This window comes from Pezoporus occidentalis, unplaced genomic scaffold (genome assembly GCF_034315485.1).
Source record: "Pezoporus occidentalis ecotype Australia unplaced genomic scaffold, CSIRO_AGI_Poc_V1 ctg11, whole genome shotgun sequence".
Lineage (NCBI taxonomy): Eukaryota > Metazoa > Chordata > Aves > Psittaciformes > Psittacidae > Pezoporus > Pezoporus occidentalis.
In genome coordinates, this window is record NW_026912886.1 from 7,474,954 (window position 1) to 7,500,189 (window position 25,236).

Below are 25,236 nucleotides of genomic sequence, written 5' to 3' on the forward strand. Positions count from 1 at the left end.
TCAAGGCTCTGTGCAACCTGGCCTTGAACCGTGCTAGGGATGGGCAGCCATCACTCTCATACTAAAGAATTTCTTCCTTATATCAAATATAAATTTCGCCTGTTTAAGTTTGAACTCTTACTTCTCATCTTGTCATTACACCCTGATGAAGGGTCCCTCTCCTGCATCCCTGTAGGCCCCCTTCAGACACTGGAAGGCAGCCTTCTCCAGGCTGAACAGCCCCAATTTTCTCAGTCTGTATGGGAGGTGCTTGAGCCCCTTTATCATCCTCATGGCTCTCCTCTGGACTTACTCCAGCAGCTCCATGTCTTTTTTATGCTGGCAACATCAGAACTCTACACAGTACTCCAAGCTGAGTCTCGCAAGAGCAGAGAGGGAGGATCACCTTCAGCTTGATGGCCACACTCATTTTGATGCAGCCCAGGATATGGTTGGTTTCTGGGCTGCAAGTGCACACTGCTGGCTCACGTTCAATTTCTCATTGTCCAACGTCCCCACATCCTTCTCCACAGGGCTGCTCTGAATCACTTCTCCACCCAACCTGTAGCTGTGCCTGGGAGTGCCCCTGACCCTTGTACTTTGCTTTGTTGAACTTCATAAGGTTGGCATTGGCCCACCTCTCAAGCATGTCAAGGTCCCTCTGGATCCCATTCTTTCCCTCCAACATGTACACTGCACCACACAGATTGGTGTCATTGGCAAACTTGCTGAAGGTGCATCAATCCCACTGTCCATGTCTTCAACAAAGATATTGAACAGGATCATTCCCAACACCGACCCCTAAAGAACACCACTTGTCACTGGTCTACACGTGGACACACTGACCACAACTCTGTGTGCCACTACCCAGCCAACTCCGTATCCACCAGGTGGTCCATCCATCAAATCCATGCCTCCACAGTTTAGAGACAAGGATGTCACGTGGGACAGTGTCAAATGCTTTGCACAAGTCCATGTAGACGATATCAACTGCTCTGCCCCTATCCATCAGTTCTGTAGCCCTGTCACAGAAGGCCACCAAATTGATCAGGCATGATTTGCCCTTAAATGAAGTCATGGTGGCTGTCACCAACCACTTCATTTTTTCCTTACTGAAGGCAAGGTAAAATTTCTACTGGCTTCACTGAAGTGAAATTTCACCCAGTAGAAGGAAATGAAAGACTAACAAAAATGGGAATTGCTAATACCAAGTCAAGCCAGGGCAAGACAGTCATTGTATACACATGCTTTCTGTATTAGTCAAAAAACTGTTTTTCTTCTGTGGGTACCATCTGATTCACTGTCATAACCATACAATCCTGAGGTAATAATTTATTCTGGTACACAGACAAATAAAAGGATAAATGTTAAAAACAAGTATTTCAAGAGAAGTTAGTATTTAAAAAAAAATAAAAATCAACATTGTTTAGGGCTCTGTGTTAGAACATTGGAGAGAAATCAGAGAGTTTGACACTAGGTTAATTAGATTTAAAGAGCTTCAGAGAGAGAGAATGTGCAACAGGAAAATACCATTCATCTTTGTAACCAGATTGCTTAAATTTACCAGAGCTGTCATCAAGACCTTTTAGAGACTAGTTTCATGATTTTGTTTATGGTTCTGCAAAGAGAAACAATATTGACTGCTGACATTATCATGGCTTGTCGTTTTTTGCCCGTTAACTTCACTGTGGCTGACTACATGAAGTTATTTGTTTAGCTTCATCTCTTTATGCAAAAGTGAAGGATACCCCCTTTAAGAAGATAAAAAGATGCAACTAAAGGGCCCAATCTAGGTCATGAGGTCCCATCTCCTTCAATTGCAAACACCACACATAATCCCCGTCATAAACATAACTTGGCTTTGGAAAAGTTAAGTAGAAAATGTTTCCTATTAAAAGCATTTTGAACTGTGAGGTCATAGTCATAATATCCTTACAGATATACAAACGAAGGAACAAATCTACTGAACCAAACTTAAGCTGTAGATGAAGGCCTTTCTCTGTATCTGATACACTTCAAACCTTACTGAAATCAGATGAAAAACTGGACCGAGCTGGAAAGAAAAGCAGACCATCAGGTTTTTTTTACAGGTGCAGTACAAGATCTTGTTCTGTATCCCTAGAGACATGGGAAGGTTATACACATCACAAGAAAGCTTGCCATTTAGGTTATTTGCATAGAAGTGCATCAGATATTTATTAGTTCTCTGGAAGTTTTACTTTGTTCTTCAGCACAGATGTGATACAGTTAAAAGTTTTCTATCTCTCCATGCTGTTACTCCTGATGGCACTGAAATAACATCACTTTTCTGTGGGAAAAAAAAAAAAATTGCTAATCCCCATTTACTGTCAATGAACTCCCAGCTTGTCTCCATCAACACACCTTACTACTCATCAGCTTGTATTGCCTTGCTTTTTTCATTCTCAGATATGAACAGAAAGTGAAAAGATAATTTCTGGCTTGTAAAATATGCTTCAGTTTAGTCTGACTGAAAAAGTCTGGTTTGAAAACACCAGGGAATGAAAATGCCACATCAAAGCTCTCCAAATACCAGCATACGAGTTTTTTGTTCTCTTTTCCTTCTTTAGTAATCATTACTGAATCCTATTTTGTGGATTCTTTGCTATTGAGGGAGTAACAAGGCCATAAGCTTACTTTTTTCCTGTTTTATAATGTTTGTTAATGAATAGTTTGCTCATCTCCAACTCTATAACAGCCAGACACTAATTCAGATCATACTGAAATTAACTGCTTACTTCTGTACAGTTTTGTTCATCAGCCACTTCTTTGTTTTCTCTCAAAGACGTAAAAGACCCTGATAATTTATATTTTGCAAGTGAGAATAGTGAAAAGGTCTGGAAGGACTCAAGCAGTAGCAGAACACACACCCCATCCCACCCCTTCCTTTTTTTTTTTTTAAATCATAAACAGGGGGATCTCACTTTAGTTTTCACTTGCTCCCACCATACTGATCAGTTAACTCATCCTACATATGCTCACTGCCAGAAGGGAAGATATGGTGAAATCTGAATACTGGTATTTTACAATATTTGATATATTTAAAGATCCATAGACTGTATTGATTCAGAAGGTATGGCAATAAGAAATACTTGGAGATGGACCGCTCTACTGGGTCAGTATTATTCTAAGAGGGGAAAAAATACTGATGATTTCCTGAAAATGTGGAGGGCTCAAACAGGGAGGATACATAATAAAGCAACCTCTTTCCATCCAGGAAAAGGGGTCACAGAAAACAACTGCTTTGCATCATTGTGCTAAGCCTGCCAAACAGAGTCAGAGTTGGTATTTGAAAAGATGCCAGGGTCACCATTTGTTTAGAGCTGGTTCTATCAGAACCAGAATAAGGTTCCTTACTGGGATGATGTGACAAACCTTGACATCAGAAAACTTAAAACCACAAGAAAATAATCCTGACTCTTCTTAGCTTCTACAGTCTTAAAACAGCATCCCAACATAGTTCCAGCTCCTTCAGTGTAGGATGTGAGGCTGAGGATAGAGAAAAATGCTGGCAACTGAATGAACTTCATTGGAAACCAGTGGTGACAGCACTGTGATAGTAAAAGAGGAAACAGAGTATCAGTGAAAGGACTGAATTTCTCTCCTTGTTGAATCTAAGCCTGCATATACATGGTACAGTGCATAAAAATTCACAGGATGAACAGTTATAATGGAATTGAGGCAGCATTTGGGTGAAAGCTAATGTGATCTCAAAGCACTTACAGAGCACTCCAAGGAGCAAAAGCACGAAAACACAGGTATCAGAGTGAACAAGTTCTCTCCCTTCACAACAGCAGCTTAGTGTTCACCTCTAGTGAGGGAAAGAAGGCAGGAAAAAATTCTGCTCTGCAAACTGCAGTAAGTGACAAGTCTTTTTGCTAAATAAGTCTTCTTTAAAGCAACATGAAGTCTTGCTTGAATTGTTCGGATTCAAAGAAAAGCAACTACTTATTGTTTGATTCAGCTTAACTCCCTACATGTCCCACTGCTGTTTTGTTAGACATACTATTATAAGGGCATTAGCATCTGAGTCCATCAGACCAGCTGTACTTTATTCTTACGATTAGTAAAGATTTAAATGAAGTCTTGCATAAAAATATAGATTTTGTACAATTTAATACTAAACATTAAGCTTATTGTTTACTGATTTTCAAGACACTTCCTTAGATACTTGAGTCCTGGATGGGTTTTGCAGAAATAAAAATCCCAGGAAAGTGTGTTTTCTCTTCTGCATATGGGACATTAAAAGCTAAACAGAAGTGGCCCAAGGATGGGCCCAAACATCCTTCTTGCTATGAAAGAGCACTTAATGTTTTTGGATATACAGAGAGCAGAAAAGAAATGCATAAAATTACTTTGCTACAGCATGTTATGCATGACATGGAAAACAGAGGACCACATTCACTCTCTACCTCCACAGTATGCTATCATAAGTAGTGATATGAAAAACTGTTTTCATATGATGCCTGAACAAAATATCAGTGGCAAGGCAGCAAGTGGCAGGGAAAATGCTTTGTTCAATGAAGCACCTATATGTGTTTGATATCTTTACCAAATTGATTCTGCTTGAGATCAACTGATTCAAACTTTAAACCATTTCAATATGTAGCCTATGTACATAAATAATTGATTCAGTATTTAAACTAGTTATATGTGGGGGTTTTCTAATGAGTTCCTTATAGAAATCTAAATGGCTTTGAAATCAGTTCCAAATCTGAATTGTTTCAAAATGTGTCTTATACTGAATGACAACTGGTCTTCACTGTTTGGCCACTAATGCAATGTGATCCTATGTGGGGAGCCAGAGTTCAAAACTAGCAGGGAGGATTTTGCACCTTTAGTTGTGAGAGGCTGCAAGTTTAGGAAGAGTAAGAGATTCTTTTACCCAATTCAAACTGTCTCCAGGGCCAGGCCTCAAAATAAACACAGCATCTTCAGAGACAGTATTACAGGTTCCACTCCAACCTAAAGACAATCCTGTTTGCATGTCATGAGCAGATCACACTTTCCTTTGCAAGCAATCTTATATTACACTCTTAGTTATGTGAAAGATTATAATGGAAAAATAATAAAAAGTGGTATGTTAAAGCTATGCCAAGTATAAGACACATTTATCATGCTGTCAATGGAATTTCTTACCATATGTCTCAATGGATTTACTAACATTAGTTTTGTTTTTATACCTATAATAGCTATTGTTCTTAGAAAGGGCATGTATAATGTATTTTACAAAAAGAGTGATGCTAAAGCACCAAAAAACAAAACAAAACAAACACCCACCATGATACATGAGCCCTAAAAAAATGTTGAACCTCTTAATAACGTGGTCAAAACTATTTCTTTAGGTCTGCTTGTGAAAGCTGAAGCCAAAAAGCAGGGGAGTATTCCTAAAGCTCAAATTGCTCTAGTTTCTAAATTGAAGATCACATTTAGCTGAGACAGATTAGCTTAATTCAGGTTTTTCAGTCTTTCCTTTGGGTTGTGCCTGGTAAGGAAAACCATCATTTGATAGCTCAGGTTTTGCTTTATCTAGGCAATATTTCAGCTGGCTCCTCCTTGCCCAGTGCCCATCTGGAAATCAGGCTCTGGAAACTGCCAGCATTGCTCTAGCTTCCCTTCTGAAATAACTCTGCCTGTGTGGAAAAGCCCACAGCAGGACAAACAAACAAGCCAGTATGATCTGGGATGCAAGATTAACAGTAGTGCACTAATGTTATTACCTGCAGTGCTCTGCAGGTGTTGGCCATCATGCTAAGGACATCATATCCTTGAGTAACTTAGTCTGTTACTAGAACTGTAGCTTTGCGTTCAGTAAGTTTGGCAGGACTGGGTTCTGAGCTGGGTAGACAAGGCTGACAAGCACAGCATTTTTCTTGGGCAAAGCTGCTGCATGTACTCCTAGATCTTCATTTAAGTTTGGATACAAAACATATCATGCTTATTTGATTAAACATATTAATAATAGTAGTATAGGCTAGTATTAAGTCTAATTTAAGATTCAGCTTTAAATAATTACATGGAATCGTATCCCTCATGCAGTCCTCCACTATGCTCTAAATATGTTCCCTATAGTAAGTACAGCTGTAACAGACCCTGGCACAAGATTGAGGCTTTAGGACCAGCAATAAAAAAATGGAAGCAGACTAAATTAATTTGCATTCAGTGATCAGAATTCTACCAGTTTGGCAGGTAACTTACCTGGCTAAAGGTTACACAAGCTGAGATCACTAACAGAATCCTCTGGGATATACCTAAAACAAGATCTCTAATGCAAAAGAAATTTAATAGACGTCTACAGCACTGGCATACAAAATATCCATTCCTTTACTGCAAATATATAAAGCAACATCTGCTTACTGAATGATGTCATACAGGCAGTTCAACTAATTTGGTACAAATATGAAAGGAAACTTTAGGTCTTCAGAAGAAATAGGGTCACATTATTCATATCAAATGTGAAACTTACCTTTAAAACAGTATCTGAACCAAATATATTTTTCACAACATTAATTACTGCTTGAGCTTGTTTGCATTGCTCAGATAACTTCACTTCTTTGTCAGCTTTATGTTGCACTTGCACTTTCAATCCTTCTTTTAACAAGGACTGAAAACCAGTGGGAGGGTCTGGAACTTGTTTCTCACCTTTACATTTCTTTTGAATTCCTACAACCAGTTCCTTATAGTGAACACCTATAAAATAAAAAAAGACACAACTAAATGTAAAAACTTCCTTCCTCCTTCTCCTTCCCCCTCAGTTCATACCAGTTTAGTTTTTAATTCCAAAGGCACAGATTGCATTTCAACATCCAGCGGATGTGAGCAGACACAGTTTATCTAATTCTCTTACAAAGTTTGAAAATTCCATCTATACATCAAATCCAGTGAAGTTTTACGTGCATAAGTCATCCTTAAAGAAATATAATCACTGGCTGACCTTAGCAGGATGGTTAGCGTGAGAGAAGGTGGCAGGATTGGGCCCCAAGTTTTCATAAATAACAGAGCATCTCCAGATGAACATTCCACTGTTAGTTTTTATAGTACGTCTTCCACAGCCAGCCCACATGGTCTCACACACACATTCATAGATGCCAAAACAATAACAAATTAAGGCTTGGTTTATAAAAATGGCCTTGGCTCAGATGCTGCTTATACAAGTTTGCATGCTGTTTACCCTGAAAAAAGGTGTGGAACTGACCACAATGAGGTGACAACCTCAATTCCACTCACACATGAGGTGGGAAAACCAATAACAAAGTGCAGGATGAGGAAAGGACACTTTGTTTTTCCTGGCTTGTGTGTGAATAAACTGTGTTTTGTTAATAAAAAAATTAAAGTCATTTTGTGAAGCAGAATAAGGAACATCTCTCTTCCCCCTTTGCACATATTTGCATGTAAACATTTTTACATATATATATATAAAAGAAATATACAAAAATATTTACATGTGTGATTGTACACACACATTCATACTAAATATGACAGTCCACACAACTATGAAGTCCTAGATTATTGTTCTCCTAGCTTGCTATCCCTTGCAGGCAGTGGAAGATTTTCACTGACTTCAGGTAAATTGGATTTCTAAGCATTACACTCCCCCCTGTGTTGAGCAGTAATTCAAGGACTACATTGTCACCTAAATTCTGCCTGCGCTTTTGAAACAGAGTTTAAAGGACAGAAGGGGTACATACTGGTTCCCTAAACCATTTAGATTTATAGTTATGGCTCGATCCTCCAGAATACATCAAAAACTAATGCTGTCAAACTAGTACACACAGAGAACTAGGGAGATGCCTTGGAAGATGAATCAGTTTTATCAAAGTATTGTTCCTGTCCAAATCAACAGAAGGGCTCTCAACAAACATCTTGTAAGCCTGATATTTAGCCCAAAACCAGACCAATTAAAAAAGGGGATTGAATGTTTCACCACACCCATAGCCACATCATTTCACAAAAGTTTTTCTGCAAATAACATTTTTCTTACCTATTATCCACAGTCAAATGCCTGATTGTATACATCTCATTAAAATTTGGTCTTCCCCACAATTAATTGAGGATACCCCAAGCTATACATTAATTACTAGCAGAGATGCAAAAAACTAAAACAGGCTTGCTTAAGCATACACTGTCAGTTCAATGCCAGAAAACATTCTACAAGAGATTACACAGACCAAGCAGATGCATGTGGCAGGGACATTACTATTAGAAACACTCTAAACAAAGCCATTTAGTACGGAGCACATTTTGCTTAAAAGATATACACATGCCATTAGAGCAAACCTGGGAACAACTATAAGAATTTTAATTGACACTAAGGAAGTAACTGCCAGTATTTATAATTCTACAAAGTGTCATAATGAGTTCACTGGAAAAATCTCACTTCCACCCTGCACATGTGTGCATGATATTTTCAGGCCATTAAGATAACGAAAGCTAAAAGGAAACACTTCTTATTAAAAAGTAAAACTTTTATACATGAAGTGCTACAGAAAATAGAAGGGTTTTGTTACAACCCTGGGAAAACACACAATTGATTCTGTTAAAGAAAATATGCCTCAGATACACTCCCCAAATTAATAGCTCTTCCCTGTCTTTTGGGAGGAAGACGTTAATTCATCACTACCAGCAATTACTATACACAATGAACTTGCAGTGTCTCAGCTGCTTGGTTAATGAGTAGCAGGTAAAGTCAAGCAAAATTTCTCTCTAATCCCTGTCCATTTACTCTAGTAAGGAAGGAAATAAGCACAGAATACCTCTGATGCAAGATCTAAGTAATCCAAAGAAGCAGCAAAAATGGGTTCTGGAAATGCTTAACCTATATTCTGTTCTACCCCATATGGTTAATGGAATTATACAAATAAAAGAAACAAAAGATTTAACCCACAGTAATTCTTGGATCCCAGATTCTTCTAAAGTCAAACCAAAATGCTGTTCTCTTTTTTTATTTTTATTTTTTTATCCATTAGAACATTCTAATAGTTTGCAAACTGGTTGTACAATATAGGAAGAATTGGTTTTCAGCACTAGCCTTCAATGTGCAGTCAATTCTGTAAGTCATCTATATCAACTTCCATTCTTTGATGTTATGACAGCACTACAGACCTGCATCTGGTCTTCAAGATTTAGATTCAAGTTTTATATTGGAAATGATATTTTCATTTATTTAGTATTACCATTTACATACTAAATTTGAAAAGGCTGAATCCTCAGATCTTTTGCATGGCCTATCACTGCTTCAGTATCATGCAAGCAACTATGACTATTACCTTAAAGTAATAGTTTGTGCAGTATAGACCACATTGATAAAAAGCATTCTGAACTTGCTATTTCTGTTAATACAAGTTTTCCCATAGCCACCCTCAGGGAAAAGAAAAAGCAATCTATCTTTTTATTATCTCTATATATGCAAAAGTAGTAAAAGTTCTGGCAGCCCAAGTGTCGACAGGATCCAGATTTTTCTGAAAACTGGCAGAGTTTAGCTTGAGAGCAAGCCTGTGAAACAGATAATGTTCATACTCATACTTCTCTCCTCTGGTAAACTGGCCACTGGGACACCTGTATTCTCAGCCTAAACTTTTATACATTTCAAAGCTTCCTACTGTAACTGTCTCCCACATGGAAAAAAAAGGCTTCAGTGCCATGAACCAGCAACAAAAAAATAAACAGTTCTAATCCTAAAGCCATGCTGTAATCAAACTAGAATGGGATCTGGAGCTGAGTGTTACTCCTTTCTCTTATGTACCTCTTTATTTCACTTGCTAAGGTGGTGATTCATTTCAAATTCATGCTAATGAAACACAGTGCTGTTGCAAATCTGGAGCTGCATGAGCTCCCATGAATAGTCCCTTCACTTGCAAACCATACCTGTTTCAGGCCTGACCCTCTTTGAGCACGTTACAGAATAGTCCAAGGAGGTACATTGTGTATTACTATGTACAAGAGACTATAGACAGTAAAACAGTGAACGAGCTTATAGAAAATAACTTGAATTCAGAATGCTTGCCTAAGATAATTAAGTTTTTCATAGGGTAAACTTATGTCCTCTGTTAGTACAGCAGAAATAACTACAGGAAACATTACTACTGCATTTGAAGAATTCAGATAATTTATTTTATAGTTTTAACTGGAAAACTTAAACAGGGGAAGTTTAGGTTGGATATAAGAAGGAAATTCTTTCTTGTTAGGGTGGTGAGGCACTGGAATGGGTTGCCCAGGGAGGCTGTGAATGCTCCATCCCTGGCAGTGTTCAAGGCCAGGTTCGACGAGGCCTTGGGTGATATGATTTAGCGTAAGGTGTCCTTGCCCAAGGCAGGGGGGTTGGAACTAGATGATCTTAAGGTCCTTTCCAACCCTAACGATTCTATGATTCTATGATTCTATTCATATGAAGTAGATTAATTTATTATATATTTTAGGTGCCGTGAGCAAAACCACAGGAATAGTTCTGAATTTCATGTTCCCAGGACTTACTATTAATGTAAATAGTTTTGAATAATCATTCCCTAAAGCAAGTTTAGAGCCTCATTCAGACTATGTGCCAGTATACATGTACAAGATCAGTTGCAATCATGTTCCTTTCTACAGGTCAGAAAATTCATTTGGTACGTGTCTTTGCTGTACACACTAGTGTTATGTCCTTCCATCAGGAAGGAAAAGACAGATAATTGTAAGTTACTGAAAATCATTTGTGCCTTTTATTAATTTCAAAATTTTCTTTAGCTATCCCTTATATGTAGTAGGCCTCCCATATAATTCAATACACTGCTGAACTTGGACATTTGCTTTTAATAGAATCATAGAATAATTAGGGTTGGAGAGGACCTTAAGATCATCCAGTTCCAACCCCCCTGCTGTGGGCAGGGACACCTTACGCTAAATCATATCACCCAAGGCCTCGTCCAACCTGGTCTTGAACACTGCCAGGGATGGAGCATTCACAACCTCCCTGGGCAACCCATTCCAGTGCCTCACCACCCTAACAGGAAAGAATTTCCTTCTTATATCCAATCTAAACTTCCCCTGTTTAAGTTTTAACCCGTTACCCCTTGTCCTATCACTACAGTCCCTAATGAAGAGTCCCTATCCAGCATCCCTATAGGCCCCCTTCAGATACTGGAAGGCTGCTATGAGGTCTCCACGCAGCCTTCTCTTCTCCAGGCTGAACAGCCCCAACTTTCTCAGCCTGTCTTCATACGGGAGGTGCTCCAGTCCCTGATCATCCTCGTGGCCCTCCTCTGGACTTGTTCCAACAGTTCCATGTCCTTTTTATGCTGAGGACACCAGAACTGCACACAATACTCCAGGTGAGGTCTCACAAGAGCAGAGCAGAGGGGCAGGATCACCTTCTTCGACCTGCTGGTCACGCTCCTTTTGATGCAGCCCAGGATATGGTTGGCTTTCTGGGCTGCAAGTGCACACTGCTGGCTCATGCTCATTTTCTCATCAACCAACATCCCCAACTCCTTCTACACAGGGCTGCTCTGAATCTCTTCTCTGCCCAACCTGTAGCTGTGCCTGGGATTGCTCCGACCCAGGTGTAGGACCTTGCACTTGTCATGGTTAAACTTCATGAGGTTGGCATCAGCCCACCTCACAAGCCTGTCGAGGTCCCTCTGGATGGCATTCCTTCCCTCCAGGGTATCAACCGAACCACACACCTTGGTGTCATCGGCAAACTTGCTGAGGATGCACTCAATCCCACTGTCCATGTCAGCGACGAAGATGTTAAACAAGACCGGTCCCAACACCGATCCCTGAGGGACACCACTCGTTACCGGTCTCCAGCTGGACATTGAGCCATTGACCACAACTCTTTGTGTGCAGCCATCCAGCCAGTTCTTTATCCACCGAGTGGTCCATCCATCAAATTGATGTCTCTCCAATTCAGAGACAAGGATGTCGTGTGGGACAGTGTCGAACGCTTTACACAAGTCCAGGTAGATGACATCAACTGCTCTACCCCTGTCCATCAGTTCTGTAGCCCCATCATAGAAGGCCACCAGATTGGTCAGGCAGGATTTCCCCTTAGTGAAGCCCTGCTGGCTGTCACCAAGCACCTTGTTGATTTTCATGTGCCTTAGCATGCCTTCCAGGAGAATCTGCTCCAAGATTTTGCCAGGCACAGAGATGAGACTGACTGCTCTGTAATTCCCCGGGTCATCCATTTTCCCCTTCTTGCAAATGGGGGTTATATTTCCCTTTTTCCAGTCATCAGGAACTTCACCTGACTGCCATGATTTCTCAAATATGATGGCCAGTGGCTTCACAACTTCTTCGCCAGCTCCTTCAGGACCCGCGGATGGATCTCATCAGGACCCATGGACTTGTGCACGTTCAGGTTTTTAAGATGGTCTCGAACCAGTTCCTCTCCTACAGCGGGCGCAAGGTCTTCATTCTCACAGTCCCTGCATCTGCCTTCCAAGACTTGGGTGGTTTTGTCAGAGCCTTTGCCAGTGAAGACCGAGGCAAAGAAGTCATTCAGAACCTCAGCCTTCTCCAAATCCTGTGTAGCCAGTTCTCCCAAGAGCTTCCTGAGGGGGCCTACATTCTCCCTAGTCTGTTTTTTATTTGCTACATACCTGTAGAATCCCTTCCTGTTACCTTTAATACCTCTAGCTAAGTTTAATTCTAACTGGGCCTTTGCTTTCCTAACCTGGTCCCTGGCTTCCCGGACAACATCCCTGTACTCTTCCCATGCCACCTGTCCTTGCTTCCACTTATTGTAAGCCTCTTTTTTCATTTGAATTTTCCTCAGGAGCTCCTTATCCATCCAAGGAGGTCTCCTGGCCCTCCTGCTGCACTTCCTTCTGGTTGGGATGCAACACTCCTGAGCTTGTAGCAGGTGATCCTTGAATATCAGCCAAGAGTCTTGGGCCCCCCTGCCCTCCAGGGCTGTACCCCATGGAACCTTACTAAGCAGGTTCCTGAAGAGGCCAAAGTCTGCTCTTTTGAAGTCCAGGGCAGTGAGCTTGCTGCACGCTCTTCTCACTGTCCTGAGGATCTCAAATTCGAGCATCTCATGATCGCAAATAGATTTTGCTTTCTACATTTACATTCATTCTGCTAGTAATAACAAGACTAGTTTTATTTCATTCCACACAGATTAATTCTATGATGCATGCATCATAGTTCTTCCCTTCTGACAGTAAATATAGTGAGGCACAGAACATTTAACTCATTTACATACAGGGAGTATATCCAGCAAGAGAATGCACAATCTTTTCAACCATGACTGCATCTGTGAAGACTACTCTAAATATAGAAGCATTAATAGTATGAAATGCTTTTTGCACTCTGCTTTAGAGAAGGGTTAGCATATCTCTTGCTATTAGAGTTTTTTTAATTTTGCTGGGGGTGGGGTTATCATTATATGTATAGTGAGAGATTTAAAGGCCTCATTTAGGAACAGAAATTAACATGAGAAACATGAACAATGTTCAGAAATCTGATTTCTGAATCAGAAGTTAAGCCACTCAAACAATTAGCTTTAAAGCAGCTAGCTCCAGACCAGTTAGCAGTGTCTATCTGCACAAGCAAGCCTTATTGCAGACACGCTGTTTGCATATTTACTTTTTCACAAGTCTACTACTGATAGCAGCAAAAAAAAAAAAAAAAAAAAAAGCCTGTTACACTGCTTGTAGTACATTTGGTAGGTTAATCTAGTTTAAGTCTACAGCAGACTGAATAAAAACATTGTACACTCTCAAACATGCATAGACAAAAGCACACACCCTTAATACCACAATTTTGTAAAGGTCTAGCTCATTTGATTTTAAGAACAGGAACTGCACTTATGCAATATTCCTCACATGATTTGTTACACTTTTGCCTTACAGGCTTCCTGCCATAGGAAGTCTTTTAGTTTTTACATTTAATTCTTTAAGGTTCTTAAGAATTTTGAAAGAATATACTGTTCAAATACTCCGTTATATTACATTATTTCGTTTTTCTATTGATTTCTCTTTTTGTTTTCTCAACTTTTTCATTGAAATGTTCAAAGAATGTCCCTAAGGAAGCGATAGCATATTAATGATTGCTTAGTTTATTCTTACAAGAACAGTAATTTAGATTATTTTATTATGTTCCAGACAATGATTGCCTAACCAGATAATGTAAGCAAAGTTAAGTAAACTGGAAACAGAGTTCAATTACAAAAATCATTCCTTGGAACTTTGTAGAGATGCATTTGTAGTTGAGAAATACCCGATAATTCAGTTCACAGTGCAGGGAAAGTTATTGCAGTATCAGTGATGACAAGGTAATGCAGAGAAAGCTTTAGCCAGGGAGTAAATAATGTGATTGAAGAAAGCATGTCAGAAGCTAGTGTAATATCACTGTAGGAGACTTCTAATCATAGGCTTTTTAGGCACAAAATTGTGTCCCAGATATAAATATTACAGTGGCCAAATGGTTTTAACTTATGAGATACATTATTCCTCAGGAAGTACTGTGACATTTGAAAAAACAGACAGACATACATGCTCTTATCCTCTCCTTATTTGCATTACAGCAATAAAACGGTGTCACTCCTTATTTCAGTTCAACATACCTTAATATGATCTTCTGGAACCATATACACAAGTCTTCAAAGCAGCTTGCATCACTGCTGGTGTACAAAGTAAGTTCTAGTCACTTCAGACACCTATGAACATAGAATTAGATACAGATAAATCAGTCTCAGACCACTGGGGAAAAACGCAGCCCGGTAGCTATAAATTGTTCAGCATAATGTAAATACTTATCATAATGTAAATCCTTACCATCACAGGTAGATTTGGGGGAGAGGTTGTGGGGTTGGGTTTTTTTACTTAAACAATTTCAAGCACAGTATATCTATTATCATTCCTATTTATAGATACTGAAAGGCACTGCATGAAACCAAAAGGAAGGCAAGAAGATGGCACTGATGAAGACAGGCTGAGAAAGGATATCCTCTAAAATTTTTGTTCTATAAACAACTACATGAGTGACCATGCATCTCAATTCATTCTGTTAACAGTTTTATGACATAAACAAGTCTATCCTACCCTGTAAAGTGTATCACAGTGCCTTGAGGGAATTGGCTGATGTAGTTGCCAAGCCATTTTCCATCATATTTCAAGAGTGCTTCTCAGAAAGATGGAGAGAGACTTTCTACCTGGGCCTGTAGTGACAGGACAAGAAGCAACAGTTCTATACTGAATGGGGTAAGATGTAGATTGGTTATAAGGAAAAATGTTTTACATTGAGGGTGGTGAGACCATAGAATAGGTAGCCCAGAGAAGCTGTGGCTGCCCCATTGGAAGTGTTCAAGGCCAAACTGGATGGGGCTTTAAGTAAACTTATCTAGTGAAAGATGTTCCTGCCCATGGCAGAGGTTTGAACTAAAAGATCTCTAAAGATTCATTCTAATCATTCTATGATTCCTTGGTTAAGAAAAGTCTGTAGATCAGCAGTGCTCCTCAAAGCTTCCACTCCCCCCAAAAAAACAAAACAAAACCAACCAACCAAAAAAAAACACCAAAAAAAAAAACCAATCAAAAAAAACCCAAAACCTGTGAGGACATCAACAGTACTGTGAAAGTAATTTCTTGAAAGAACAGTATCTCTCCATAAGGACTACCAAAACCACATGAATAGAATGATTCTGGGGGAAAATGCTTAAGATTCACCCTTACAGAACATTACTCAGCAACATAAAATGAAGTCTACTGAAATCGATCTGCTTCACAGGAAGTGGAACTCTTGACCTATGAAGTAAAAAAATAGTTATGTTTTGAGTTTGGGGAGCATTGGGGTTTTCTTTTGGGGTTGTGGGGTGTGGAGGGGGGTGTTAAAAGGTAATTTGTACATTGGGTAAGACTTATTCTCAGATTTTCCTAAGACAAATGAAAAATACCTCATTACAACATCACCACATCCTGTATATGATTGTATAAACCTAACTGCTGAGTTGTCACTGATGTATTTTATGAGAATTGTCTGTAGAAAGCTTGGGGTTTTTTATTCCACAAGTAACTTGTCCTTTCAAAATATTCTAAGTATACAGACTCCGTGTACAAATTAAGTATACAGATTTCGTAGGGTATCTGTTGGTGTTGGAATGAAGCATCTACACTAAACCAGAAAGTATTAACTTGCTTTCTTACCCATTACTAATTCAATGGAGAATTTTAATAGCAAAATGACAAAATAGTGCATGGGATTAATTACCTCCCAAACCAGTATTTGATACAGTGTGCAAATGACACAGGTTATAATTATTTTAAAAATAATTTACCTGCATTTATAAATGCTAAATCTTACCTTGACACCCACAAGCAGTTTGAGATAGAGCAAGATTACAGGATTATGAATGATAATACATCAAGAAGCTCTACTTTCTCTCCATATTTCTAAAAGTAACATGCTTTTTTCCTCATTTTGAGTTTATTTGCACTACTTCCATCTCCTGATGTAAATATTTTACCTTCTGGAAGCAGTGAAAAACATGACAGTTCATCGTAATTTCATTTTAGCAGGCACCCCAGATCTCATTCAGGAGTACACTGATATAGTATACAGCTATGTATGTATATACACCACTCCAATTTAAATGTACTTTCCCTGACCTGGTGAGCTAAGCTGCTTATAAATCACCACCCCTACAAGTGTTTCTTGGCCCAAGATATGTAAGAATCAAACGTTTCCATATGAGACAACTTTTCCAACAAAATCACACTCAAGTAGAAACCAAATGTTAACCAGTTAGATCAATAAGTAAATAAGTAAGAATTGTTTTCATGAAATCTTAGAACTTGAAATGACTCAAGACAACCTACATCACCTTCTGCCTCAAAATAGTTAATATATAAAGCTAAGAAATGTGTCAAAGAGCTTTTCCTCTAGCCATAAGGCTTACTAATGCTCTAGCAGACTAATTAGATACGATTTCCCCATAACAAATTTGTTCTGACTGTTATCTTGGTTTTCAGTTTACAAATATTTTGGTCATTTGTGGTAATTAACTTAAAAAAAAAAATCCAATGGATAATTCATTAACAGGCAGTAACATAAAACCTCAGTACAGATACATTAGATTTGTTACTTTGCTGTCAAATGCATTGCTTGCATGTCTCCTGCATATGGCAGCCTCAAGTAAAAAAAATTAAACTGACTCTAAAAGAGCCAGATTAAGTGTTAGAAAAAGGTGCTCAGCATATAATGCAGATAATGATCAATTCTTGCTATTGTGATAAATTGCAACTAGTTCCTATTCAGTTAATGTCTACCATCTGTCATTACAATAAGATAGTTACCTTTTTAGAAAGAAGCCACTGGTGAAGTGGTAAAATATTCAAGTCCTTGATTTTCTTCTTACCTAACCCAACAGAGCCATTTCAGTCACTTGTGAAAGATTCCTTTTGTAAAAACAAAAAGCTCATTTGACATTTGAGGTTGAGCTTTACTCATCTGTCCGCTTCCTGGAGCCTGAAACTTTGACATAACATTAATCCTGAGCAGCTGCTTCACTCAAAAAAATTAATTTGTTTTGGAAAGCTATTCTAAAAGTGCAAGTAGGCAATTAATAAGCAAATGCATCATTTAACAAAAAAACTTAACAAATACTTGAATTGTTTCCTGATAGTATTAATTTTGATGAAAACTTTAAACTGGAATAGCCTCTGGAATAACCTTCCTGTTCACTGTACTACTGCATAGTGCCCCCAAAATGCAGATTGTTAATCACCTGATCCTAGTCTTTTGCAAACAGTAATGTTGAGCACAGTGCGGTCAAAAATAGCAAAAAATATGAAGATACAGCAATAAATTTAGGAACTATGTAGTTGAAAGAAAACATGTTTTCCATGCTAGACTCAAAGTTTCAGATTTCTGTCGCTACTAAAATTATTGCCTGTTGTTCCCTTAAGTAAATTATCAATTCACTGACAAATGTAAGTTACTGATGTACATATTCCTTCCAGATGTTATATTTCCCACAGCCCTCTTGATAAGAAAAAGCACAAGCAGATCTTATTGAGCTTGATGTTATAAGTGTATGTCTATAATTATAAACAAACGGAAAATACCCTTAACTATTATTTGCTCTTGATTGTGTTTAGCACTAGCAGATAGGGTTGTCTTTCCCCTTCTATGTCTCCTACATATTATTCTGCCCCCCAAAAAATTTCCAGGAATTTCTGTCCTATATGCACTCTTCACATCCTCAGGATAGGAAGCATCAGGGCAAGAAAGTTATATTGTCAGCAAAAAACATTATCCATAAATCCCTAGCTCCTAAGTAATTCATTGATTAAGCCATGTCATGTACAGTCAAAGCGATCAAAAATCACAGTTCTTAAGTAGACTCTTCAAAGGCTTGTCACCTGATGCTGGGACAACTGTAACACTTGTCACAGTGTTGCTATTGTCAAATCACTATTTGTGTTTTAAACATTCAGTAGAAGTCTACCTGGTCAAATAACTCCATATCTAGTACAGGCAGCAAAGTATAGATGATATTGAAGAGGGTGATACATTGGAAAGGATGACAGCTGATGCAAAAAAATAGTATGAACAAAACCATTTTAAAGATTTCCAGTGGTAGTTTCTTGGAATAAGAGAAGACAACAGAGTATATGAATTTTCATAACAGGCAATAAAAGATACCTAAGGATTTAGTGGCTTATCATCTTATAGTACTGATAACATAAAACGGAATAATTGGGAGAAATAAAATATTCATTAAGCATTTCTCTGCATAAGAAAAAGCTTAAAGTATATATACAATCTGAAAGTGACAGTGTCAAAAGAGAAGATAGTAAAAGTGTTACTATCCATTGGAGTTGTGTTGCTTCTCAGGGTTCAAGTATGTGGTATTGCCACCCTCCATTCAAGTCATCCTCTTAACAACCACTGTACAAACTGGCTACATCTTAAGCAATGAAGCAAGAAGAATACCTGGATCCATTAGAGAAAAAAAGGCCACAGCTGAATTAAGTGTAAAAGAAGATCCTCAACAAGCAGCAATTTCACCTTTTTCCCAGACCTTCAGAGAAATCTGAAGCTACAATCATTCCCTAGCAATACAGCTCACAAAATTCTCAGTGTATTCAGCGACCCCATTTAAGTAGTCATTCAAGGAGGCCTCTCTCTCACTGCATTGGATACTGAGGAGCCTTGTCTAGCACAATTATCTGTAAGTCTCCAAAATGAGTCCTAGCTTAGGCTAGCTGTCTGATATGAAACAGTCTGAATCAAAGACATAAAACTAATTCCCCAAGTCCCAAAGCTGATGTAGCAACATATCTGCTGGCCTCAAATACTTAAAATATACAAACATACATTGCAGGCTGTCATGGATTCGAAGTCCAGAAATGTTTTAATTTGCAACACTTTTTCAATGTTAGAGTCTGCGTTTTGTAGCAATTCTGGAAACTTATCCTAGTGTCTGTTCATGTAATGCATGAAAGCTGATACAGATCTCCTCACAAACCAAGCTGAAAAGTTTTGTGATTAATGCCTTATTTTACTTGCTTCTTTACAAAGGTTACAGTCAGGCTTGTTTTTTGAAACAGGCATATCAGAGCATAAGAAGGAATATTGCACTGCACTATTCCCGTATGAAAGTTATACAAGGAGATTTTTATACTTACTATACAAGTTATTCTTACTAATTAATAAAGAAGTATTAAAAAAGAAGTTTATTATATAGGAGAATTTATACTACATACTCCTAAAGCAGGAAATAATCACATTTGAAATGAGATCAGGAAAAAAAAATAAAGGCAAAAGGAACATTCTATCATTGGATGTTAGACAAGTGACACTATTGCACTATTAGCCTCCGTTACCCTACGATCGGTATTTAGTATCACTCAGCCAGACAAAAGAACAACTTCCAGATGCTCACATCACTGGATTATATTTCAGAAAATGTCATGTGAACAACAGCCCACCTACCAGGAAATTCGGGTTGCATCAGAATGAAGCACAAATTCACAGACCAACAGTAATCAAGTAGTGCAAAGTAGCAATTACCTGAGCATGACATGTACATGCCAGCCTCTTGAGTACAAAAGTTTAAGTGCTAGATTTTTTTGTAACTAGGCTGAAGAATTTTTAGTGTACTGGCAGTTAACTCGATTATACGCTAAACATTTGCTTTAGTTTTAGTCTACATACTTCCATTTTCTAAATGAGCATGTAGCAAAATACCCATAGCACTTCTAAAGTCTACATCTGAATCTGTATCTTTAGCCTAAATTCAAAGCTCTTTCATTTTCAGCAAACACTTATGTCTTTTTCCTTCTCTCAGCAAGCACAGCTCTTTAATAAGAATATGAAAAATTCATAAGAAAAGGCAGGTAGCCAAAACAAGTCTGAAAATCTCTTCAAATTTTAATCAAATTTGAATCAAACTTCAGATTTGAATCAAACTGGAAAAAAGCCCCAGACACAATCACAAAGTCACAGGCACAAAATTTAAGGGGGGCCAGGGGTTGCCTTTTTTTTAAGAAAAAAAAACCTTCTGATAAAAACACACTTAAAAACACCCAAAACAAAACAAAAAAAAACACACACACACAAAAAAAAAAAAGAATGTGTGTACTACGTTTCCAAAGGTGAGCTGAAACAGCAAAACAAAAACTTATGTGAAGCACACTGGTTGTTCTTGCGTTCACCTACAGCTTTGCAATACTGTGTGATTCTAGAAACTGTAATCAAATGTTTAATTGCTGCAACTGTTGAAAAACATCCCCTTGTACTGACATAGGTTATTTCCTCAGGCTCAGAACATTAACATATTTTCACAATTATTCATGCTTTCACACAGTCCTTGATTCTCTCCTTTCTGGAACCATGCCAGTAGCATTAGGAGTGGTTTCCTCTTCTAAGTTTACCTCTGTATAGCTTTTGGAACACACATTACAGCTGCAGTTCAGAATTTTTCCCCAATTCCTCTATGTAAATTCAGGAGTTACACATGGACAGAAAAAAAACCTCAAAACTATGCTTCCATGATACAGGGAAAACATGGTTTTTATTCTTCCTACCTGCTAGACCAGCTCACCTTAAAAATCAAAGCTACCTACTCATTCCCTAATTACTTTTCAGTGTCTCAGAGGAGGATGTTCCAAACACCATTTCATTTATCAGACACTAAATAAGTACGCTAGGACATTTCATCAGGAACAGAGGTGAGTATAGAGAAAAGACCGCTATAAAATCATCATGAATTTAGTGACAAGAGCTAAGGGACATTAAAGTAGACAGCAAGTACAATGGGGAAAGGATTTTTAAGTTGTAGAACATCATGCTATAAGGAGTACATGCTTGAAAACAAAAGCCTCTACACTTGGTAAACAAAGCGCTACCTATGGTTCAGAAAGTCCTTCAGCTTCCAATTCTTGGAAGCAAAAAAATTAACATGAGAAAATAACACTACGTGTTTGTCCCAGTTTTATACTCTTTAGTTGTTTGCTTTTGGACACTCAAGAAGATGCTTCTGACAAGAGAAGAAAGTCATTGTTCTGACCTGTATTTTCAAGGTCTAGTAAAAGCTTAACCAGAGAAGTGGAAGATTCTGAGCAACAAAGAATTTACAAGAGAGATCAAACATCCCTGTTTTCTTAGTCTGTTGAAACTAACACACACATTGAAAAAGTAGGTTGTTTTCTTAATTTATTAAATGTTGATTTAAAACCATTTTTTTTTTCATTTGGACATATCACGATGTGAAGAAATCTGGAAACAGGCTAAGTCTTCATTCTCTTAAAACATGATTCAAATGTTAAGGAGACATTTAGGACTCTGATTAAACATCTCCAAATACAGCCTCCCATAAAGCTATCTCAGTCCAACATATTACTGATTTTTAAAACATGATGTTTAGCTTGCAAGGCCTCCACTCTTTGTCTCCTTCAATATTTCTTAGATCACCAACTTAATCTTCTGTGAAGAAAAACGCTTACAGCATTAGGAAAAAAAAAAGTAAGAAATCTGTGTTGTGTCTAAAAAAAGCATGAAATTCCAAAACAGCACTTCACCTTAGTAAAATTGCTTACTACACATCTATTGCTGACACAGCGGATGCAGTCTAGGTAGGGGCAGTTGCTTCATCATGGCTATCTACACACTCCTTACAACCACACAGACAAACTCTGGGATTACCATACCCTTAAAGCAAAACAAATGGCTTCTAAGGTAGAAATGTCTACCACATAAAAATGGTATGTCTTCAACTTGGAAAAATCATTAAGTGTAGCAACTGGCACACACTCATGTTTTCAAACATAAAAAGAAACAATAATTATTTGATTTTAACTCCCAAACAATTGCACTCAAATATTTAGATTGCCTAATTCATTCTTCTGACTTTCAATACTTCTACTTTCAGGTATCTAGAGTACAAGTCACTGCTTTGTTCATTTACAAACATATAAAATAGACACAGACCCGAGTAAATGCAGCAGTGTGAATGCAAAGTTTTCATAGAAGAAAGAACACAAGAACTTACACATCCTCAAACAAGAAAGACTGCTATCAACCTGTGACAGCCTCTGGAGGGATCTGAACTGGGCAAACAGTCCCTGGGCAAACCAGCTTCCATTTCTTCCTAGCCACTGATGCCAACTCCTATGTGTGCACCTGTAAGAAAAGACAGAGGAAACTTAACTTCCACTGAATAGCTGAAAAACAGATGTCAGCTTATTAAGCTACCACATACACAGTTTCAGACAACTGATATAATTACTGTCAATGGAAAACATTACCCTAGACTACAGGAAATTTGAAGTAGGAGCCAAAAGTGTTCATCAGAAAACAAATGGTCTCACATGAACATTTGGTTTCACTCCTCACTCACACAGTCCCTCCAATCCCAGAAGCAAAAGCAGAAACCTGTGCAAATTAATTTTGTTATGATTAATTCACAGTTTCTCTTCTTTCTCCTTTCATGTCCCCTTTAATTCTTCCCCTATTCATTGCTGCTTCTGGAAGACCATTTCTCAGCTCTTCACACCAAAATAGATGAACAAAGGCAACTTAACTCTATACTAACTATAACCTTTTACTGGTTTAGATAACAACAGCAAAACTTAAAATAAACCCGTTACAGAGCAACCCATTTTGTGTCATCCTATTCTGCTATTTTTCCTGCTTCAACAGTATATTGTGGGAATTTCAAGTTTTGACAAATTTACAGTGCAAGGCTAATAGCAGCAAGATGAAACAATCTAAGCAAGCGACCCAGGCCATTATTCATCATGAGGTCAACTTGTATCATTTTAAGACTGCCCATCAATTAATTAGAAAGTTATGTATTTACTGTGTAGTCTCACATAGCTATCATACCATAAAAAGGAACTTCCAAGTATCTGACAGTAAACTAAACAGAGCAGTTACCTATATTAACGTCAGTATTAAGCATTTCATTTGCTTAATACCATCTGATGTTCTGATCCTGCCACACTGCATTCTCAAATAGGAACATCAGTCAGTTTGGAAGTTTTACAGGCTATCAAAGCACGGTGTTTAATACAATAGTTTTGCACTTTCTCAAAACGTTAATTCTGAGATGCCTGCATGCAATTAAATGTGACCCGAATATGGATATCCTCCACTGAGTTCTGAAGCTCCTGGTGCCTCTGAGCAGTCATACAGTAGGAGTTATATCAGGTCCAGCATTTGGTAGATCAGCTCAGGGTGGGTAACTTCACATTTTTGTGCAACAGACTTGGATTAGTTTTATTCCAAAGACCCAGCTACAACCAAAATTAGGCAATGAAAGAAATAGCTCAGCTAACAGCAGAAAATGCAGCATCTGTTACGCAAATATTCTTAAAGCAGGACAAAAAGTGAGCTTTCAGGCTGGCAGCTAAGAGGATCCAATGTGGTACTGACTAGAGGCCTTGAATGAAAAGGATGTCCATGATGGCAGGCAGAGAACAAGAATTCTATTCATACTCTCAGTTGCTATATGGACTGTATTCTACACCGAACCAATGGGTCATTAAAAAAACAAAAACAAAAAACAAAGAAAATAAAAAACAAAAAACCCAAACAAACAAAGAACACACACAAAAAAAACCACAAAACACAACAAACAAGTCAATAGTAACAGCTATAGGGTACCCTTTCTGAGAAATACAGCCAATTTGTTCATCAGTCATATTCCATTACTTATGTTTGATATGAATGTTTGTAACAGTAGCCTCACATTTTACAAAAATAATAACCATTTGGAGGGTATTGTAGAACTACAATTTCCTACATATTTGAAAGGTGACCAAAGTTACAAGACAAAAACCATCAAGAATGAGTAAACACAAAGAACACACATCTTGCTGAGACAAGGAGTGAAGGAAGCTGCAAAAGCAGCTTTGAATGGTTGCCCTGTTCTTTTGTTTTTTTCCTGAACGTCTGTACTTGGTCACTGCTAAAGATAGGACCCTGGATTAGACAGATATTTGGGCTTACTCAGTTGTAGTTCACCCCACACAAGCCAACTTATTTATCATAGTTACTTTCAATTACCAAATAATGGCATAAGGGTTGATCTGAGTTATTTTTTCCATAGAAGGAAAAGCAATTCTTCAAATAAAAAAGGTCTAAGTAATGGGTCTGCTATAAACACAAATTCATTAATAAGCCATCATTTTTATTTACATTTCAAACTAAATTTCCCCTTAGTTTTGATCATGCTGATGTCATTAGCTCCAGCTCCTACTGCCGACGTGACTGCCTTCCTGTGTTTCCTAATCAGCTCTGAAACTCATGTTTTTTGTAAAGTGACTCAACAGCAAGTCACAGTTTTACACGTACAGACAAGTTCCAAGAATATTCTCCAAATCAGCCTCAATAGCAAGAGCCTAAAAACTTCTGGTAAGTCAGGTTTTGTAACTATTTTAGGGCAACATGAATTTGGTCATTCCTTGCACTTAAGTAGGGTATCTTCTTTTGTAGCAAAGTCAAAGGAATTTTAAGCAACTGAAGCATTTAGCAGAAAATCTCATTCCTATTCATCATCATAAATCATCCTCTTATGTGCATATACACATATATAGCATATATAATCTCAACACACACAATTATAAAACACATTTTCTTGCCTAATTGTTTGACTTCACTTTTACCTACAAAATGCTAAAAAGAAACCAACTCACTAAACTGGCTACTTGAGAAAAACATTCAGCTTTCCAGCTGACACTGTGAGGATTAGGGAGTAAACAAAAGACTTACTAAATTGAACGATCATCTCAACAGGCATTTAGTACAGGA

The 25,236-nt window shown here is 38.0% G+C and overlaps 1 protein-coding gene across 1 annotated transcript in view; it reads right to left on the minus strand.

Annotated features, from left to right (window-relative positions):
* Positions 1–24,891, minus strand: part of LOC134169086 (NAD(P) transhydrogenase, mitochondrial-like) — a 43,091-nt gene extending 18,200 nt beyond the window's left edge. Inside the window, exons 1-2 of the transcript XR_009966763.1 lie at positions 22,475–24,891; positions 6,464–6,687 (exon numbers count right to left, since the gene is read on the minus strand). The gene's annotated coding sequence lies outside the window, so the exon portion shown is untranslated. The remainder of the gene's footprint in view (positions 1–6,463; positions 6,688–22,474) is intronic.
* Positions 24,892–25,236: the final 345 nt, after the last annotated feature.